Source organism: Gorilla gorilla, chromosome 1 (assembly GCF_029281585.2).
Source record: "Gorilla gorilla gorilla isolate KB3781 chromosome 1, NHGRI_mGorGor1-v2.1_pri, whole genome shotgun sequence".
Taxonomy (NCBI): domain Eukaryota; kingdom Metazoa; phylum Chordata; class Mammalia; order Primates; family Hominidae; genus Gorilla; species Gorilla gorilla.
In genome coordinates this window covers 87,924,798-87,939,459 of record NC_073224.2, presented here as the reverse complement: position 1 = coordinate 87,939,459, position 14,662 = coordinate 87,924,798, and the positions used below count along the sequence as shown (strand labels likewise).

The 14,662-nt window shown below is 39.2% G+C and overlaps 1 long non-coding RNA gene across 1 annotated transcript in view; it reads right to left on the bottom strand.

Annotated features, from left to right (window-relative positions):
• The window catches only part of LOC129527604 (uncharacterized), a 68,290-nt gene extending 54,868 nt beyond the window's left edge, over positions 1-13,422 (bottom strand). The window contains exons 1-2 of the long non-coding RNA XR_008672599.2: positions 13,256-13,422; positions 9,524-9,676 (exon numbers count right to left, since the gene is read on the bottom strand). This is a non-coding gene — a long non-coding RNA (uncharacterized lncRNA). The remainder of the gene's footprint in view (positions 1-9,523; positions 9,677-13,255) is intronic.
• Positions 13,423-14,662: the final 1,240 nt, after the last annotated feature.

Below are 14,662 nucleotides of genomic sequence, written 5' to 3'. Positions count from 1 at the left end.
AGCATGAATGTTATAACACATTTAGAACAGTGCCTAGCATATAGTAAACTCTCGATTAAGTCTTTTCAGTATTGCCTTCCCATAATACCCATTGGCAATGCCTTATAAATGTTCAGTATTTTATACTTCACAAAGTGATTTCACATTTAATAACAACAATGGATACTTAGTATGCATCAGTCACTGTGCTGGGCACTGGACACACTGTTGAGTAGGACTACCAATACCTATCCTCACAAAGGCTTACAGAAACCTGCCGTGTTTGGGATTTTATACTTCACAGGTATACAGGTTTAATGAAGCTTCCCCGTTTAAGGACAAAAAATGAGATGCCTCAGCAGATTAATTTACTTGACCATAGTCATGTAAGCTAAGATGCAATAGAATCCAATCTTATACTGTCATTGCAAATTCAGTTTATTTCTATTACATCATAACTTTAAATAAGATGACTGTATCAAGTGTGGTGGGCTGAACACTAGAACACTTCCTTTTGGAAGCATACTAAAGTTATAGTAAAGGATTTTATAAATGTATAAGGAAAAAGGAAGATAGAGAGAAACAATAGTCTATAAGCAAAAAACAAAATTTTGGAAAATGAAAAAAAAAAGCACCAGTAGTAACTGACCAAATAGAAAGCTGAGCCCTAAGCATGTAGGGGGAAAGCCAAGAAAAAGGGAAGCCAAGTCAAGCCACAGGTCAGATTCTTAGAAAGACTTGGAAATTATAGGTTGTTTTTTTGAGGGGGATGTAAAGGGTGCAGATGGTCTGGAAGGCTGAAAAAAAGAAGATTATAAATTTGTATAAGGAGCTTAGAATTGCAGATTCTCTACTCATCTACTCATCCTCATCTACTCATTCTCCCACTCTGGAAAATGATAGAGATTTCCTCTAAAGAGAGGTTAGAGTAGAGGAACTCAGGATTTGGGGGTACCCCGCTTACCTCAGGGCAAGGGCAAAGCCCTATACTGAATCATAAAGAAATGAAGTAAAAGCCCACAAGTTGAACAGTACAACCTACTGCAAACCCGATACCCAGAGCGCAGACAATCACACTTACACCCCCATTCAACCTAAGTTGAATTTAATTATGTGGCTCCAATTTAATTATGAGTTGACAGACAAATAGCATTTCAAGAATGAGAAGAAAAATAAGAGATAAAAAGAAAAAATAACTCATGGGAGAAATTTTTGGCAAACGATATATTTGATAAGGGGTCAATATCTAAAATATGTAAGGAACTTCTATAGCTAAATAGGAAACACAAAACAAAAAACCAAATAACCTGATATAAAAATGGGCAAAGGACTTGAGTAGGATTTGAATTTCTCCACAGAAGATACACAAATGGCCAAGTGTATGAATAGATACTTAACATCAGTAATCATCAGGGAAATACAAATGAAAACAACAATGAGAAACCACCTCACATGGGTTAGGATGGCTATTACAAAAAGAAAAAGAAAGAAAGAAAGAGAGAGAGACAAAGAAAGAAAGAAAAAAGGAAGGAGGGAAGGAAGGAGGGAAAGAAGGGAGGGAGGAGAGAGAGAGAAAGAGAAAGAGAAAGAAAGAAAAGAAAAGAAAAGAAAGAAAGAAAGAAAAAGAAAAGAAAGAGTTGGCAAGGATGTAGAGAAATTAGAACCTTTATGTACTGCTAGTGTAAATGTAAAACGCTGCCACTATGAAAAGCAGTATGAAAGTTTCTCCAAGCATTCAAAAATTAAAATCAAATATAGGACTACTATATAATCCAGCATCCCACTTCTGGTTATTTATCCAAAAGAATTGAAATTAGAATCTCAAAGAGATATTTTCACTCCCATGTTCTTTGCAGCATTATTTATAATAGCTGAGCTGTGGAAACAAGCTTAATGTCCATCATTTGATAAAAGGATAAAGAAGACATAATACATATTTACACCATATCCATATATCTGTGAATCTTATTGTCAGAAAAAAAGGAAAATTCTGTCCAGGCATGGTGGCTTACGCCTGTAATCCCAGCATTTTGCGGGGCCGAGGTGGGCTGATCACCTGAGGTTGGGAGTTTGAGACCAGCCTGACCAACATGGAGAAATCCTGTCTCTACTAAAAAAATACAAAATTAGCCGGGCATGGTGGTGCATGCCTGTAATCCTAGCTACTTGGGAGGCTGAGGCAGGAGACTCGCTTGAACCTGGGAGGCAGAGGTTGCGGTGAGCTGGGATCACGCCATTACACTCCAGCCTGGGCAACAAGAGGGAAACTTCTCCTAAAAAAAACAAAAATTCTGTCATAAGTGACCACATGGATGAACCTGAGAACATTATGTTAAATGAAATAAGCCAGTCACAGAGAGACAAATACTGCATGATTCTACTCATATGAGGTATCTAAAATAGTCAAATTCAAAGAAGCAGTGAGTAGAATGGTGGTTGCCAGGGGCTGAGGGGAGTGGGAATGGAGAGTTGATATTCAAGGGGTATAAACTTTCAGTTATACAAGATGAATAAGTCGTAGTGATCTGCTGTACAACAGTGTGCCTATAGATAATAATACTTTATTATCCACTTTTAAAAAGTCATTAAGAGGGCAAATCTCATGTTAATTATTCTCACAACAATGAAGAGAAGGAAGGGAGAAGAGAAAGGAAGAAAAAGAAAGAAAAGGGCAAAGAAGGAAGGGAAACTCATAAGAAATAGGGAAGCCGAGGCGGGCGAATCACGAGGTCAGGAGATAGAGACCATCCTGGCTAACAAGGTGAAACACCGTCTCTACTGAAAATACAAAAAATTAGCCAAGTGTAGTGGCGGGTGCCTGTAATCCCAGCTACTAGGGAGGCTGAGGCTGGAGAGTGGCGTGAACCCAGGAGGCGGAGCTTGCAGTGAGCCGAGATCGCGCCACTGCACTCCAGCCTGGGCGACAGAGCAAAACTCTGTCTCAAAAAAAAAAAAGAAGTAGAGACACTGCTGGCTGGCAGAAAATGAACTTTGAAAACCTAAAATTAATTTATTTAAGTAGCCAAGATTTTATTGTCATAAAACAAAAACAGAGTGCCATAATAAGGAAACACTGAGAGAAAGAGAAATATCTTGGAGAATTAAACATAGCAGAAATTTACAAAAAAGTCAATACATAGATTGGAAGATAAAGTTAAGGAAATATCTCTAAAATAAAATTAGATTAAAGAATCATCAGAAGATCCAGGAATTGAAGACCAGGAAAGTGTGGGGGTGGGGCATGGTGGAAGTGTGAAGATTATCAAAGAAATGTTATAAGAAAACTTTCAGAACTGAAGACATAAGCCTGAAACTGAAAGGTCTACTAAGGGCCCTTTATTATAAATGAAAAATGACTCACATCAAAGCATATCGTTAGAGAATTTCAGAACACTGTCAAGACATTCTCATTGCTTCTTCAGATAGGAAAACAAACCAAAACCAGGTCACAAACGACTTGAAATCAGAATGGTACTGAATTTATCAACAACAAAGCTAGACTACAGAAGATAATAGAGAAACGCCTTTTAAATACCGAGTAAAATGTAAATTCTAACCCTTACTTCAGGGCCCATATAAACGACCACTCAATTATGGGAATATAAAAAGATTTTCATTTATAGGCAGCCTTTAAATATTTAACCCCCTTATGCCCTTCTTAGAAAATTGCTAAAGGATGTTTTCCATGTTTTTAAAAAGGGAAATATGCAAAAAAAATAAGGAAGGATAGGGATTTAGAATCCAAGAGGCAAGAGTTAAATAGAAAAAAGGCATTTTTAGAATAATGATGAAGAGAAGGCCCCCAAATAACTAGTTGTTTCACAGTCTATTGAACAAGCAGTGCAGCTAGGAGCAAGAGAATGGAAGCCTTCAGAGGGGATGTCTTTAAGAAAAAGTAAAAATAATGCATACAGTTTGTGATAAACCTGACTATAATGAGAGGAATCTTACAGATCTGGTAGAGAATTTGGAAGTGAAAGGATACCAAAAACTAAGCAAATCATCATAAAAGCAATGATTAATCTCATTGAAATAGAAAAGCTAGATGAGAAATATAATGCAATGACACCACTGCCAGCGGCCCAGCTGTGATGTCTATTAATATAAACATAACAACGTGAGTCCTGAATATTGATATAACCAAAATTTATGATGTCAATATATTTGGAATAAATCTGCAAGTGTGCAAAGGGGACATGGAGCAAGAGGTCTAAATCCCTATTTTATATTGTAGGAAATCAAGTGTCTAAAATTGGAAAATCAAGAAATGGCAGTATAAGTATTCATCTAGCAAGATGAAGATAAATAACAGAAGAAACAGCTAAAAGAATGGAATGTTTACATATAGGAGTAGAAATCAGAACTGGGGAAATGTGGAGCTGCTGTTTTGCATTATAACCCTTGTAGTACTGTTTTAATTTTTAGGCTACGTATATGTATTATTTCAATACAAATTTAAACATTAGTTACACCTTATGAAACAAGTTAAGTATATAAGAACTTAATGTTAGAGAGTTTTAAGATGTTTTGAAGCAAATTTTTTTTCTTTTATATCAATTTGGACATGATCATGTAGAAACCTAAATCTAATTACGTATTTGAGAATAATACACTTTTCTTCCTTTCATTTTTGAGAGAAATCATAGCTCATGATCCTTTATCCCTTGCCTGTTGGGATGTTTCTGATGGTTCTAGTGAATACTCAGCTTGGGAACTAGAACTTCAAAGCTTTCCTCTTGGCAGGCGTTAGGAGGCTAATCACTAGAATAGGGCCAGAATGTTCTGAGCTAACCCCAAGCTCTCCCCCAGCATTTAGCATTCGTTGATGCCATCATCACTCCAAAAATGACTGTAACCATGAGATTCCACTAACTCAGGGAAAAACTGAGGAGCACTTGGAATGTTTTAATTAGGTTTATTGATTAGAGACAATAAAACTTCTACCTCTTCCATTAGCACACTTCCTCAGAGAATACCTGATGAAAGGCTGTTATGAAAGAAAAGCAATTTCTTACATTTCCTATTTCATATATTCCTAGAAATCTTGGGGAGGCAGGGATATAATATGCCAGAAATGGCAATAATCTATCAAACTGATTTTCAGGAAAATGAGGAGAAACGTACATTGACTCTGGTACATATTTATGTATAAACTAAGAGGATATTGTCATAATATGGAGAGGTAGAGAGACAGAAAGACATGCAGGGATACTGAAGGAAAAAAAAGAGGAGAAGTGTATTAGTCTATTATCTCACTGCTATAAAGAAATATCTGAGATTGAGTAATTTATAAAGAAAAGAGGTTTAATTGGCTCAGGTTCCACAGGCTGTACAGGGAGCATGATGCTGGCATCTGCTCAGCTTCTGGGGAGGCCTCAGGAAACTTTATAACCATGGTGGAAGGCAAAGGGGACATTAGGCTGGAGTAGGAGGAAGGTGCCACATGCTTTTAAACAATCAGATATCATGAGAACTCCATCACAAGAACAGCACCAAAGGGGGAAATCTGCCCCCACAATCCAATCACCTCCCACCAGACCCTACATCCCACGCTGGGAATTACAATTCCATATGAGATTTGGACAAAATCCAAAGGTTCCCCCCTTTTCCAAAGGGCGGAAAGGTTATAGAGAGGGAAGAAAGAAATAGCAGGATTAAGGAAGGAAAAGAGAAGGCGAAGAATGGGAGAGATACAGGGTGAAACCATGTAGCATATATGGCCATGCCCCCAGCCTCTCATGTTACCCGACAACCCAACAGCTTTCTTTGACCTGGCCCATTTGTCTGCAGCCTAGTAGACCAGGGTATTCCAACTCTACCTCACACTCTAATCTCTTCACACATGGCCAGAACATTTCTTTCATATCTTCTACTTGGCCTGGGACCATAGGACCCAGATGCCAAGGGCAATAGGCTCCAGCTTCATCTGCTTTTTGATAAGTTGTTCTAGCCTTCCTTCTGTTGTCACTCTAGGGGAAAAGAGGGAGAATATACAGCAAGCCCTATTCATTCTGGAATTGCTCCATGTGCCTGATGAAAATCCTTGCTCTATCTGCAGTCAGGTATGCCATAATCATAAATACAGCAGAGGTTGTTAAGCTAAAAACTAGTTCACAACAACAAGCAAACTGATCTATACCACAGAACCCTATAAAAGGTCAGGGGGTGAGCCTTTATCCATGTATTGCACTACAACCACACCCACACACGCTTATACTGACATTCCTCTCACCCTTGTGGGCCTTGTGGGTGAGAGGTGAAAGGGATCTGAGTATAAGTGTGGGTGGGTGTGGTGTAGTGCAGTGCAGTGCATGGATGTGTGTTTGTGTGTGCTTGTATGTGTTTCCCTTACCTCTGAGAGGTATCCTAATGTCTGATGGTCCTTGACTGTGAGTTCATGTATAAGGGAGAGGCTGTAAAGAGCCAGTTGGGAGCTCTCTCTGCATGGGCACAGCTTGGCAGCCAGTGGGCCTCACAAGGTGATCAGACTAGGACACAAATGCATTTTTGTGAGATGAGATCAAATGTCCCCCAAAGATAGCTATGTCCTAATCTCCAGAATCTGTGACTGTATCAGGTTACATGGCAATAAGAAATTAAGGTTGTAGATGGAACTAAGGTTGCTAATCAGTTGACCTTAAAATAGGGAGATTTTCCTGGATTATCTGGGCTGCCCAGTATTATCACAAGGGTACCTAAAAGTGGAAGAGGCAATTAGAAGAGAGAATCAGACAGATGGCAGTGTGGAAAAGACTTGGTCTGATGTTGTTGACTTTGAAGATGGAAGAAGAGAGCCACAAATCAAGGAATGTGGGAAGCCTCTAGAAGCTGGAAAAGACAAGTAAACATGCTTCTCCAGATCCCCTAGAATGCCAACACCTTGCTTTTAGTCTAATGAGGCCCATTTTGGACATTTGAACTGCATAAGTGTAAGATAATTTGTGTTGGTCTAAGCTGCCAAGTTTGTGGGAATTTGTTGCAGCAGCAGCAAGAAACTAATATACCCCAATGATGATGTGTATAGGCCTTTTCTTTTGCCCAGAAGTTTCTCCAGAAGAGAGCACATATAATCCTGGCTTCTCAAAATCTGGAACCAAGCAGGAGAAAAAGATAAGGGTTTTACCATACCATCCACTGATTTTCTGTAAGCCCATGTTTCGTGTGGCACCGCATCTCTCTCCAGCTCCCAGGATGGTGGCAGTTAATCTTGTTTTCAGTTCCGTCTTACACTCTTTTCTTCAAACATACCTCCTTTCTCCAGTTTCTGAGCCTTTATAGGGTTCTGTGGTATAAATCAGTTTGCTTGTTGCTGGCTTTCTTCACCCCCTCACTACATTGTAAAGTTTTATTTGCTTCATTACATCAAATCAGTTCTCTTTCACGAGTCCACCATCTATCAGCTGAAATTTATTGACATTTCTATTTGCTGTCACCGTCCAATTGGGTTTAAAGATTATAACATTGTTACATTTCATATTTATTTTACTGGGACTTCAGAAAGGAGCAGAGACAAACAAGCCATTCAATTCATTATGTTGAACTGGGATTCTTATTATCTCTATTTTGTATTGTATAGATGAGAGAACTGAGACCATGAGTGGCTAAGCAATTTGTGAGATTTTAAATATAATTCTGGCTGACTCCCAAGTCCATGCTCACATGAATTTACAGCCTGAAGCCGTTAGCATATGAAAAGCATTTGGAGCTCAGCCTCCTAAATCGAGCATTAGCAGCTCTGCGGTGTCCTGGTGAAAATGGGGCTCCACAAGAACACTTTGACTTGCTCAAAATGAATGTTATTAAATCATCAGGCACAGAAATTCCCTTGTATCTGAGAAGTGACTGCCTTCACTTCTCAGGAGGATATGAACTATACCTCCTAACTCCCCCCATCCCCTGTCACCTAGAAAGCTCCATGTGACTGGTTCTTGTCAGTGGAATATGAGCAGAAGTAAAGCGTGTTATTTCTAGGCCAAAGAGATCAAGAAGCAGATTGGCCTCTCCATTCTCTGCCTTCTCCCATCTGCCTATTGGAGGTTGATAAGCAACTGTCATGAACTAGAGGTGAACTTTTGTTGTTTTAATCCACTGGTCATTTTGAGCTAGTTTGTTATAGCAGCTAGTATTAGCTTAACTCCCTCTGCTGTATTCATGATGCAAATCCAAAGCACTAGATTAGGGCAGCATTTATTCAGAGGCAGGAGGCCCTTTTGTTTCTCACAAAATCACCCTCTGCTAGTTAATTTGTACATCTAGCCAAAGATGAGATATTTTGCCATTTTCCAAAGGTGCTGTGTAGGTTAACGATGGCCCTATACTCATGGGGACTAAGCATGAGTTATTCCCCATGAAAGAGGAAATTCAGTAAGTAGGAGCAAGAAGTCCACATTTAGTCTCTGCCCTTTGGATATATCATCAGTAGGTATGAGAAACTAGACAATTTAGAATGGTCCAAGCACAGTGCTGAAGAAGTGACTTTGATAATTACAGAAGTCAACGGTGTTTGCAAAATAGTTTGAAATCTTGGCTCTGAGTGTGAGAATGTGGTTTTTCCCTCCTATAGTTTAAAACCTAACTCTGCTAAAACCCAAGAGGGATACAAAATGAATCTGGTTACAAACCAAAAGCAAAATTGCCCAGCCTGATCTAATTCTTCCAGGAAAAGTGCAATGCAATGGGGAAATAAGGAACGGCTAGGAAGAAAATCCAATTAGCCTTTTGCAAACTGAGTTTGCCTACACTTTTTAAGTTAAAAATATTCTTTAACTTGCCCTTTTCCTTCTTATCCAAAACTACGGCCTGAAGGTTATGTGGCGAAAATACATTTTCATAAGCCCCTTCATTTCATTATGAATTTATCTATTGGATACTGAGATCTTAGTCTGACATATCCAGGGTCTGTGTTCACTTGAGTCCAGGAATTCAAGACCAGCCTGGGCAACATAGCAAAACCCAATCTATTCAAAATTACAAAAAAATTAGCCAGGTGTGATGGTGCGTACCTGTAGTCCCAGGTACCTAGGAGGCTGAGGTGGGAACATCACCTGAACCCAGGAGGTCGAGGCTACAGTGAGCTGTAATCAGGCCACTGCACTCTAGCCTGGGCAACAGAGCAAGACCCTGTCTTAAAACAAACAAACAAACAACAAAAACAACAAAAAACATGCTTATTATGTCTGGAGGCACGAATAGGCAGCCAGTTTTTCTGAGCCCTGGGAAGTAAACCCACAGAAAGATGATGGATACAATATGGTTCAGAGGATGGAAGAGTTCCTGCTTAACGTGGAATTTTGCTGCTACAGAGGCACAAGCAGTTCTTCTTTGATTTAAAGCAGTAATTACTTCCCTGGCTTGCCCACATCAGGCTGTCAGCCTTTGAGTACTATTGCTGCTGTGTCACTGTCAAAACCAAATTACTAAAAAGGTCAGCATCATTAATATGTGGCTTGAAAGGAGTGAAAATGTCAGACAGAAAATCTATGAGCTTCTAGGGCCTTTCGTCAAAAACTTTGCTCTGGTTTATGTTACTGTTAATCTTACTTACCTCAAGGTGTAAACCATCTGTGGAAGCTTACAAGCCATATGATCATCTAACCTCCTTGTTCCTGGATAGAAAATACTCCCTGAGAATTCCCATCCAGATGGAAACTCCTTGACATCAGAGACTATTCTTCTTTGGATCTCAGACAGCAGTTGCCTAAATACATTCACAAATACTTGAGTATACATTTGTGTATTTAAAACTTACACACAGCTGGGCATATTGTGGGAAATAAGTGTCCACTGAAGAAGTTCTGGGACTTAAAAGCTTTAAAGAGCAGGCCAATAATTTCAGTCCCAATCCCTGCTGAACCACTGACACTTTGTATGACCTTAGAGCAGTCACTTAGAAATTACTAGCTTTTAAATTTTCTATAATGAAAATTGCTTTGTCTTTGATGTAACCAGAAAAAACAAACCTGTAATAAATAACTGAATCATAATATTCAGAATTTTTTTCATATAATGAGACCCATTAACTATCAGTTTGATACCTGGTCTTAATTAGAAATTAAATTATTTCAGAACAATGATAAGTAATGGCTCTTAAAATTGCTAAGAACCCTAGTTATATGTTAAAAGCACTGAATTTTCATTTCATCTAGTTTGATGCTGCTAGCATGAATCATGACTGGATAATCTGTGTTTGCTTATTTTCTTGCTTACTTGTTTGTTTTTTTCATCTCTCTAGGCCTCCATTTCCTTATTTTAAAAGTTGATATCCAAGGTCTTTTGTAGCTTTAAAATTCTATGATTCCAAAGCTGATAGTATAAATGTAGCAGTGTGTGGTATATTTCAACCACCAGCTTGTCAGAGTGAACAAAATCCCCACTATTCGAATCGTTGCTTTAAGACTATGAGTTTCAGATTGGCTCCATGCTGCCATCTTTAAATATGTAGCACCAGATAAAAGCAAGCCATTACAATGTAAATTTTTTTGTCATTTGTTTATCAAGCAACTTAGCTATGGATTAGCAGACAGGGAACTCTTTAAGATTTGGGAACCAAGAATGGCCTATACTGGTGTGAGTATAATGTTTCAGAATATGTGTTGCCTGGGGAAGGAACGCTAATGACAAATTCCCCTTGCTTTACTACAATTTTGTCTAGAGTGGTCCTGGTTCTAAACTTACTTTGGAAACATAAAAAAATGCATCAGTTAACATCAAAATTATTTATTTGCACTAGAAAAGAAAACAAGGATTAATATGTTATGATAAAGAAACTTTACTAGTCATTATTACTACTAGTAATTATATTATTACTGTAATTATTAATATATAATTAGGTTATTACTAATATAATACAATTACTAGTAGTAATTATCTTAATAATTATATAGCATAGTATGTAGTAATTAATAATTAATAATATAATTAATAATACTACTTAGTATTAGAAGCAGAGGAGAGAATAAAGTCATGAAACATTAGTAAAAGGAGTTCAAAGGCAGAGAATTCCATCTTCTCACTTTCATATACATTTACTAAGATGTTGGACTCTTTCCCAGAGATTTTGCGTTAGCCTATTTCTCAAGATCTATATGAAATAACATTTATTCCATAAAATCATTGATCTTCCCCAAAAGATATGCTGTCTTTCCTGCATTCAATTACACAAGCACTTATTGAAAACTTAATCTAAATCAAGCCGTGTGTTTGATGTTATAAGAACCTTATTCACTCCCCATCACTCCATTTCCTGAAACCTTCACGGCATTTTGCTTATACTGATACTTAACCTTTTGTTTATGTTTAAGACACGTATCATGCTCTAATCTGATTAGGGTGCACTTGTTTGCCAGCTTTATTGCAAGCCTAACGCTATTCTTGGGACATTATAGGTGTTCAATAAGCATTTGGAAAATGACAATTAAGGCAGTAATCACTTCCATTTGTAGACCATTAAGCACTGAGAATAAGTATTATTACCTCTAAAATTGTAATGTAATTGAACGAGAAAATACAAATTGATCTATAATAACTCAATTACATAGACCTTTGGGGATAATGTTTGTTGCATGTGCCTCTATTACCAATGCAAAGAAATAATTATACCTCTTTAAAACCGTACTTAGGTTAAGTCAGGCAAAACAGCAATTCAGTCTCACCAACTGATCTGCTAGCATTAGCTACAAAACTGCCCTTTGAATCGAATGTTCTTAAGACAGCTGAGGATCAGGGAGATACCAAAACAACATTGTAAATTTTCAGTCTTGCTCGTGCACAAAGAAAACTCTATAAATAACTCCCACAGACAAAATTCAAACTCTGCAGGCATTGGGGAAAAGTCAGGGGATTATCTAAATTGACTTCCTGGGTGCAAATCTGGAGGAGATAGGAGATTTGAGATCAGCCCCACTGGTTGGAAATTTCCCTAAGCTAGGACATATGAGTCCTGATTAGGTCTTGGGATGCTTCACTGAGGGCGGTTGCAATTTATTGTGCTCTAGACACCAATAGTGGCTAATAGAGGAACAGGGAATCTGAGCACAGGTAGCAGTGTGGGAAGGGTGGGAAGGACCTTTACCAAGATGTAATTAAATGTAATTAAATAGCTGAGTATCCACTCTTAAAGCATTTTACCCTAGTTGCAAGCTAAAAGTTAGCCTGAAACATTTTCAGTGGATGCAGAGAAACAGCCTCTTCTTGCACTGGCATCACCTTGGGAGAATTGGGACCCATGGAACCAGGTGACAGGGGAACACGCAGTGGGTTGTATTACAGGAGAAGAACACTGAGTTTAGGGAATCTAAATCTTTTCTAATTGGTCACTAAGCTTTCCTGGTCTTTGCTCTGGAGTGAGACACTCTCTCCACTTTCCAGGGTGTTTACTATACAAATGGACTAGAAGAGATCATCGGCAACAAAGTCCATGTCTCTGTTCACACAAAAGGCAGAAATGTGAGACTCATGGAGAAATCTCTCCCAACACATGGATCTTATCTTCTAAATGGCAAAGATAAATATATGATTGAATGAATCAATGCATACATGTGTGAAGTTAGATAGTAATTAATGATATAAAAAAACAGTTTGGGCATGAAGATTGATAAGGAAAGCTGTTTTCAATAGGTTTGTCAGGGAAGGCTTTTAGGAGCAGGTAACAGTTGAGCAGAGATCTGAATAAACTGAGGAATACAGACATGCAAATATTTGCCCAAAGAGCATTATAGGCTTCAAGAACAACTCATGTTAAGGCCAAATGCAGGATAAGAATGTTTGATGTACAGTAAGCAACCCAGTGTGGATTGAGCAAAAGGGTGAGTAGGAGGCAATGAGGTTGGAGAGTGGGTTAGGAACCAGATCATGCCCTACGCCCAGATTGGCCCTATTATGCCAAGGGAAGAATCTTCATTAGATTCTAAGTTTGATAGGTTGCATTTTATAAATAAATAAATGAGCCTGGGCAGCTGACCCAGGATCTCAAGCTGGGCTAAAGTCGCTAAATAATGAGAGGCCCCAGGTTCCCCAAGAGAAGCACACAACTGGGACACAGTGAAGTAACACAATTGCTTTGTCATTCACCACTCTTTCTCTAGTTCTAGCTCTCCCACACCCTGTCTATTCCCCAGCTTCCATCTATCCATTTTTTTCTCCTAACTTCTAGTTCATTCTCTTTACACGTTTCTTGTCTTGATAGCTCCTTGCTGCAATTCCCATTTCTCAAGTCTCCTGTCTTACTGCCCTTCCACCCCATCATCAGCACACGAAAGCCTCTTTTCTCTCTCCTTACCTTTGCATCTCCCTGTGACGATGGTCTCCCTCATTCTCAGAAGCCCCATGGTTGGTGCGTCTCTCATCAAGGAGCCGTGAGAAAAGAGAATAGGCTTCCCTCCTTCACATGCTCAGGTAGGGGTTAAATGCCTTTCGCTTTTCAGGCTGAGGTCAGAGCATGGTACCCCATGGATATTGGGGGAAGGGAAGAAGCAGCTAAATTCCCAGCCACACCATGGTAGAAAGGACCAATTGTCCCCAGTCCCCATGGCAAGAGCCATGCCAGCACTTACAAACAGCGTCTGGCACATGGTGGGTGCTTTGCAAACGTTTGTGAATATAATGAATGTGCTATTATAATTATCATAGTTGTCTTGGAGTATATGGGGTGAACATTTACACCTTAATTAGGAAGTATCTCAAAGCTGTTTATTTTTTTATGGCCTCAAGGAGAAAAGTCATTTGTTTCATTTTGTTTTTTACAGGCAATGATTACCATAGCAGCATAGAACCCAGTTTCTGTGTTCTCACCACCAAACCGCAGAACTTGTGATAGACAAGATATAAACAGCATCATCTCAGATGACATTTCGAGACAAAAACAACAAAGTAGTGCACTGGGAGATCCAAAACAAATGGCAAGTCAGTTTACATCTCTAAAAGTTGGCTGCAGTAAATTCTCCTTTTTTCTGACTTCCATTACAATTTTAAACACGTCTTCCCTCCCATGCATTTCTTCCCACTATGTCACCACCTGCCATTAACCCGTCACTGGGACTGGCAGGCTGAGGTCAGTTATGCTCCTTTATCAAACAACCCTCGAGGTCCTTCTAGGTGCAAAGAATTGTGCTAGGTTCTGGCACTCAGACCTGCTGCACACCTGCAGAGAGCCAAAGGGTAGTGGAGGAACAAACTTGTACAGATAAGCACGGTCCAGGGTTGCAGGCCTGCGATGGGGACCCTCATGGGGTGCAAGGAATGCCCAGAGGATGGGGGATCAGTTGTCCATAAAGGTGAAGAGTAGAGCTGGGAAAAGAGCCAGAAAGGGCTTTATGGAGTGTGTGACACTTTAGTGAGCTGCATTCTGAAGGAGAGGTGTTTCCTAGGTGGAAAGGTGCGAAAGCAGAGATAGGCAAGACTTAGCTTCCTCAGGGAATTACAAGCAATTCAGTATGGCGGCAGTGAGGAGATGGGCCCAGAAAGAGATGAGGCTGTAGAATTAATCAGCTGGGAAGCTGGAAAGCACTTCTGCAGATGTTCATGGAGGAATTGTGTAATGCTACTGTCCTGGAAGAGCTTACCAAGTACATTGCTTGTCTTTCTTATTTGGTTACACTGAAGTTTAAAAGAAGGAGTTAACATCTCCATTGGAGGAATGTACAGCTATTACATATGTAGATGTGTACATATGTGCATGAAAGCCCAC